At 38.5% G+C, this 6,808-nt stretch overlaps 1 non-coding gene across 1 annotated transcript; it reads left to right on the forward strand.

Moving 5' to 3' along the window:
- The first annotated feature begins 3,227 nt into the window (after positions 1-3,227).
- Positions 3,228-3,334, forward strand: LOC127490831 (U6 spliceosomal RNA). Its single transcript, XR_007919226.1, has one exon. It is a non-coding gene; the product is annotated as a U6 spliceosomal RNA (small nuclear RNA).
- The last annotated feature ends 3,474 nt before the right edge of the window (positions 3,335-6,808 follow it).

Below are 6,808 nucleotides of genomic sequence, written 5' to 3' on the forward strand. Positions count from 1 at the left end.
TTGAATAAAGAAAATAAATCTTTTTTTTAAAAAAAGAAAAGTATGAACTATATATATTATATAAATGTGAAAAATTGTTTCATAAAAATAGTCAAAATTGTAAATGCTATTAGTTAATTATTGTTAGCTCATCTCTGTTTTATAAGAAAATGAATTATTTTATATATTTGAGAGTATATTCAAGGATAATTTCTTAGAGTGAATTCCGAGAAATTATCCTTGAATATATTTATCTTATTGAAATAAGAGACAAAGAAGCCAATGCATGAGTATCATGTACAATGGAATATTGTGTATTAGGGATCTTAAATTCTTAAGATATAACCTGAAAAAGTATGCATTATAATTATTTCATAAACAATTCTAATTTAGGACATTCTTGAGGGAAGGAACTGATGAAGCAAAAACTAAATAAATGAGTTGGTGATTGTTCTTTTAAAACCACAAAAATACCTGCTTAGATTTTCATATATAATACTGTGTTTACTATTGTAGTAATTCTACTTATAATGAAAAAATTATAATTGATAATTTTCTTTGATATTTAACCTATGTTCAGCCTTCCTAGAAGTATTTATTTAGTTATTTATTTTTTTGACAGGCAGAGTAGACAGTGAGAGAGAGAGATCCAGAGAAAAGTCTTCCTTTTTCCATTGTTTCACCCCCCAATGGCCTCTGCGCCAGCGCATTGCGGCCGGTGCACCGTGCTGATCTGAAGCCAGGAGCCAGGTGCTTCTCCTGGCCTCCCACACGGGTGTAGGGCCCAAGGACTTGGGTCATCCTCTACTGCACTCCCGGGCCATAGCAGAGAGCTGGACTGGAAGAGGAGCAACTGGGACTGAATCTGGTTCCCCGACCGGGACTAGAACCTGGTGTGCCAGCGCAGCAGGCAGAAGATTAGCCTATTGAGCCATGGTGCTGGCCCCTAGCAGTGTTTAATTTCAACCAATGCACAAATCTTACAGAAAAAAAAAGTATTATATAACAATTTTCAAAGTGTCTTTATTAAAATTTCAATGATTGCATTTTTTTAAAGATTTACTTATTTATTTGAAAGGTGGTAGAGGCAGAGAGAGAGAGAAAGAGAGTTCTTCCATCTGATGATTCACTCCCCAAATGGCCGCAATGGCTAGAGCTGCACTGATCCAAAGTCAGGACCCAGGAGCTTATTCTTATTCCGAGTCTCCCACATGGGTGCAGGGGCCAAAGCACTTGGGCCATCTTCTACTGTTTTCCTAAACCATAGAAGAGAGCTAGATTGGAAGTGGAGCAGTCAGGACTTGAACTAGCAGGTGGCAGCTTTACCTGCTGTGCCACAGTGCTAGCTCTCATAAGAGTGTATTTATATATGAGTCCTTGCTCCAATTGGCTCTGAGTATGGGACAGTGAGGCTAGAGAACTTGAATGCCACTCTCAGACTATGCTTTAGCATGGGCAAGAGGATTAATGAATGTGACTGGGATGGTGGTGGGTGGAGTGGAGTTGGCAGGGGTGTTTGCAGGAACCAATGAAGTGTCTGGTAGAGGAATGTGGGGGAAAAAAGAGATGAGTGGCTGGAAGGAGACAGAAAATTTACAGATTCTGGTTTGACCAAAGGTCTCTGGTACAAGTACTTACCAGATCTCATCTTTAGCTTCTGATATAAATCATGTTTAGGGGCGCATGGCAGTGCAGGCACACACACACACACACACATGCACCTACATATATGCATTGTGATTGTCTGTGTATATGTATGTGTGTATTTCTACATAGTCCTTCGTATTTTATCAGTCTGCATAAGCCATATATATGGGTATTATGATTAGAATGTTTAACACATATTTTTGTCATTATCATTAAAGTTTCTGGTTTTGAAATGCTGAACAGATTTTAGTTTGCCATACATTGACTAGGATACAACATCTCCTTTGTCAAATACACTTGATAGTTTGGGAGATGTTGGTATATTAAACTGGAAAGCATATGAGTTATTTTTAGGCCAAGTAAGCATGATCAAAGATATGGCCCTTTCTCATCCTCTGCAGAAACTCAATTTAGGCAGTAAACATTTTGGTTTTGGGTAAGACACAGATTATGTATATTTTCTTGTTTTTTTTAGATGATTCCAATGTGGAATTAATGTTTATTTAAAAGAGAGAAATTTTATCCACAAAACCATGTCAAAGACTGAAGATGCCACCAAAGCTGACTTTAAAGAAAGAGAAATCTGAACATAATGACAAACGAATTAGTTATGTCAATAATCCATAGCTTCCAAACAGAGAAAACCCAGGCCCAGAAGGCATCACTGGCTTGGAGTCTTCCAAACAGTTAAATAGTAACACCAGTCATTCCCAAACTCTTCCACAAAGGAGGAGGGGAGAGACCACAATCTATAAATCAGCCTGTAAGTTCAACATCACCTTGACACTTAAGATAGTCAGATATATCAGGAAAAGAAAGCTACAGATTAATAACTCTTATAAACAGAGAAGAAAAGAGATACTAGCATTCCAAATCTATTGGTATACTAAATTAAGTTAATGACCCATTAACCATGAGCATGACCAAATATAAATAAAAAGGTGGTCCAACATATCAAAACAAATTTATTTAATGTATCAGTCAAAATAATGTAAGTGGGAGGATCATCACCATTTAGGAAGAAAAATATTTGACAACTTCTCACACCTTTTTTATATTTAAGAATTACAGACATACACATACACACAGACAACTAGGAATAGAGGTGAAATTTTTCACCATCGTGTGACATTTATGAAATATTCATGATGATTTTATACTCAATGGGGAAAGCCTAAAAGTTTCCTTCCGATATCTGTAACAAACAAAGCATGTTCACATCATTAGTATAATTCAAAATTATAGCCAACTATATTGAAGTATTAGGCAAGAATAATAAGCAGAAAGCCACCCAAATTATAAAGAAATTAGAGAAAAATATCTATTCACAAAATGTGTATCAGGAAGCATAAAAAAATAACTCCAGCAAAAAAAGATAAATGGAAAGACAAATGACCCAATGTCCCTGATAGACGTTTTTCCAAAGAAGATACAGAACAAGCACATTGAAAGGTGCTCACCATAATTTTTTATTAAGTAAATGAAAATAAAAATCTCAATACGATACCTCTTCACATCCATTAGAATGGTTATTATGTAGGAAAAAAAAGCATCCCAGAAAATCATTCATGTTGTTGAGGGTATAGAATAATTGGAACCCTGTTTTCGCTTTGGCAGCACATATACTAAAATTGGAATGATACAGAGAAGATTAGCATGGCCTCTGTGCAAGGATGACACGCAAATTCGTGAAGCGTTCCATATTAAAAAAAAAAAAAGAATAACTGGAACCCCATGTCACTGATGGGTAGATAAAATGGTGCAGCCTCTGTGGAAAGCAGCTTGATGACTTCCCAGTAAGATAAAAGAGAATCACCACAGTGCTCGTCAGGCCCACTGATTTCTGTGCATCTGAGAAATAGAAACAGGTGATCAAAGAAAAACTTATAACAGAGTGTTCATAGAAGCCTTATTCTCAATATCCTGATGGTGAGAGTAACCCAAATGTCTCTCAGTGGATGAACTGATTTTTAAAAAAGTGACATATCCATATATGGAATATATTTCAACCATTGAACAAACACATCCTGGGGGGTAGGCATTTGTCTTAACAAGATGCTGGTTGGGATGCCCATATCCCAGATTAGAGGGACCAACTTCAAGCTTTGAATCTGTTCCCAGTTGTAGCTTTTGTCCACAAGCAGGTGATGTCTCAAATGGTTGGATTCTTTCAGCCCACTTGAGAGACCTAGATTAAATTTCTAGTTCCAGGCTTCAGCCTCTCCCAGCCCTATTTATTGCAAATATTTGGGGGAGTGAATTAGAAGGCAGGAGTTTTTCTCTCTCTCTCTCCCCGTCTTTTAAATAAATAAATAAAATTTTTAGAAAGAAACTAAATAGTGATTTATGAAAACATTGTTATTGAAAATACTATGCACTTGGGCCATCCAAAAACTGTCTTCCTGGGCCACAGCAGAGAGCTGGACTGGAAGAGGAGCATCCGGGACAGGATCCAGTGTCCCAACCAGGACTAGAACCCAGGGTGCCAACACCGCTGGCAGAGGATTAGCCAAGTGAGCCACAGGGCCAGCTGAGAATCATAACTTTAACAATTATTTTTGCAAGTTAATTAGAAATCTAGAAATTTGGCAGAGCCAAGATGGCGGAATAGTGAGGGCGCGCACCGATAGTCCGGGAAAAGATAATTTAATAAAAGTGGAGTTACTGTAGCCTCAGGAGAAGGCTCAGGAAAAAATTGCAGAGGAAACTCTTCCGGATCTAGTGGATGTGACATGGAGGACCTACCAGGAGAGCAAGGTTGCCCACCACATGCAAGCCAAGCTGCAGGAGCAGAGCCGCAGTGTCTGCATGCCAGCGCTGGAAGGGGAGATGAGACAAAAACCTCTGTAACCCAAGACATTGGCAGGGAAAGGCAGAAAGAGCCTACAGGGAACGAGGCCTGAAGCCCTACTGGGGAAAGTTCACCAGGCTGACTGGAGGAGAGAAAAAAATGAATAAATAAGGGGAACTGGCATGGACACTAGCCTCTCTCTCCACTCACCTTACAAAGCCGAGTAGGACAAACAGCAGGCACCATTTTACATATGTAAAGCAGCCCCTGCCATTAGCCAAGCAGAAAAACCTGACTCTGGTGGGGAGAAATAACAGGAGGTTAAGACCTAGTGAAAGTGTGGAGCTAACAAACAGACTGTGAAAATCTGAGGGGGGGGGGGAGAACTCACCGAGTACACAAACTCGGTAACCTTGGCAACCTGGTGAGAGACTCCGGAGAAATTTGAGACCACACTGAGGGCTGCATAAACTCTTTGTGTGGTCCCAGGGGTAGAGCAGATGAATACCCACAGGGGCCAGATTTCATACATCAACTACCCTCAATTCCACTCAGCTGTGTGGAATTACTTCCCAACTGAGTCAAAAAAAAAAAAAAAAAAAAAGAGGGAGAGAGAGAGAGCGAGAGAGAGAACAATCCTGGTGAGTCACCTTTGGCACACCCTTAACCCTGAAGAACCAACCAGAGCTCTCTGGCCACATCCATCACAGCCTCTAAGGATCCATCAAAAGCTGATCCATCAGACTGAAAGTGAAAGGCTGGAAAAAGATATACCATGCCAACAGTAATGAAAAAAGAGCAGGTGTAGCCATCTTAATATCGGACAACATAAACTTTACCACAAAAACTGTTAAGAAAGACAAAGAGTGACACTATATAATGATTAAGGGATCAATTCAACAGGAAGATATATTGATTATCAACATATATGCACCTAATTACAGGGCACTGGTTTATTTAAAAGATTTGCTAAGGGACTAAAAGAGAGACTTAGATCCCAATACAGTAGTACTTGGGGACTTCAATACTCCACTCTCAGAAACAGACAGATCAATAGGACAGAAGATCAACAAGGAGACAGTAGATTAAAGTGACACTGTAGCCAAAATGGATCTAACAAATATCTACAGAACTTTTCATCCTACACATAAAGCATTTACATTCTTCTTAGCAGTACACGGAACCTTCTCTAGGATTGACCACATATTAGGCCATAAAGCAAGTCTCAGCAAATTAAAAAGAATTAGAACCATACAATGCAGCTTCTCAGAACATAAAGGAATGAAGTTGGAAATTAGCAACTCAGGAATCCCTAGAGCATATGCAAACACATGGAGATTGAACAACATGCTCCTGAATGAACAATGGGTCATAGAAGAAATTAAAAGAGAAATCAGAAATTTTCTGGAAGTAAATGAGGATAACAGCACAACATACCAAAACTTATGGGATGCAGCAAAAGCAGTGTTAAGAGGAAAATTTATATCAATAGGTGCCTACATCAAGAAATTGGAAAGGCACCAAAGAGATGAGCTTTCAATTCATCTCAAGGATCTAGAAAATCTACAGCAAACCAGACCCAAATCTAGTAGGAGAAGAGAAATAATTAAAATCAGAGAAGAAATCAACAGGATTGAATCCAAAAAAAAAAATTACAAAATCAGCCAAACGAGGAGCTGGTTTTTTGAAAAAATAAACAAAATTGACACCCCATTGGCCCAACTAACTAAAAAAAAGAAGAGAAAAGACGCAAATCAGTAAAAATAGAGATGAAAAAGGAAACATAACAACAGACACCACAGAAATAAAAAGAATCATCAGAAATTACTACAAGGACTTGTATGCCAGCAAACAGGGAAACCTATCAGAAACGGATAGATTCCTGGACACATGCAACCTACCAAAATTGAACCAGGAAGACATAGAAAACCTAAACAGACCCATAACTGAGACAGAAATTGAAACAGTAATAAAGGCCCTCCCAACAAAGAAAAGCCCAGGACCAGATAGATTCACTGCTGAATTCTATCAGACATTTAAAGAAGAACTAACTCCAATTCTTCTCAAACTATTCAGAGCAATCGAAAAAGATGGAATCCTCCCAAATTCTATGAAGCCAGCATCACCTTAATTCCTAAGCTGGAAAAATATGCAGCACTGAAAGAGAATTACAGACCAATATCCCTGATGAATATAGATGCAAAAATCCTCAATAAAATTCTGGCCAATAGACTGCAACAACACACCAGAAAGATCATCCACCTAGACCAAGTGGAATTTATCCCTGGTATGCAGGGATGGTTCAATGTTACCAAAACAATCAATGTGATACACCACATTAACAGACTGCAGAAGAAAAACCATATGATTATCTCAAAGATGCAGAGAAAG

The sequence above is a fragment of the Oryctolagus cuniculus genome, chromosome 6 (genome assembly GCF_964237555.1).
Source record: "Oryctolagus cuniculus chromosome 6, mOryCun1.1, whole genome shotgun sequence".
In the NCBI taxonomy this organism is placed as follows: Eukaryota; Metazoa; Chordata; class Mammalia; order Lagomorpha; family Leporidae; genus Oryctolagus; species Oryctolagus cuniculus.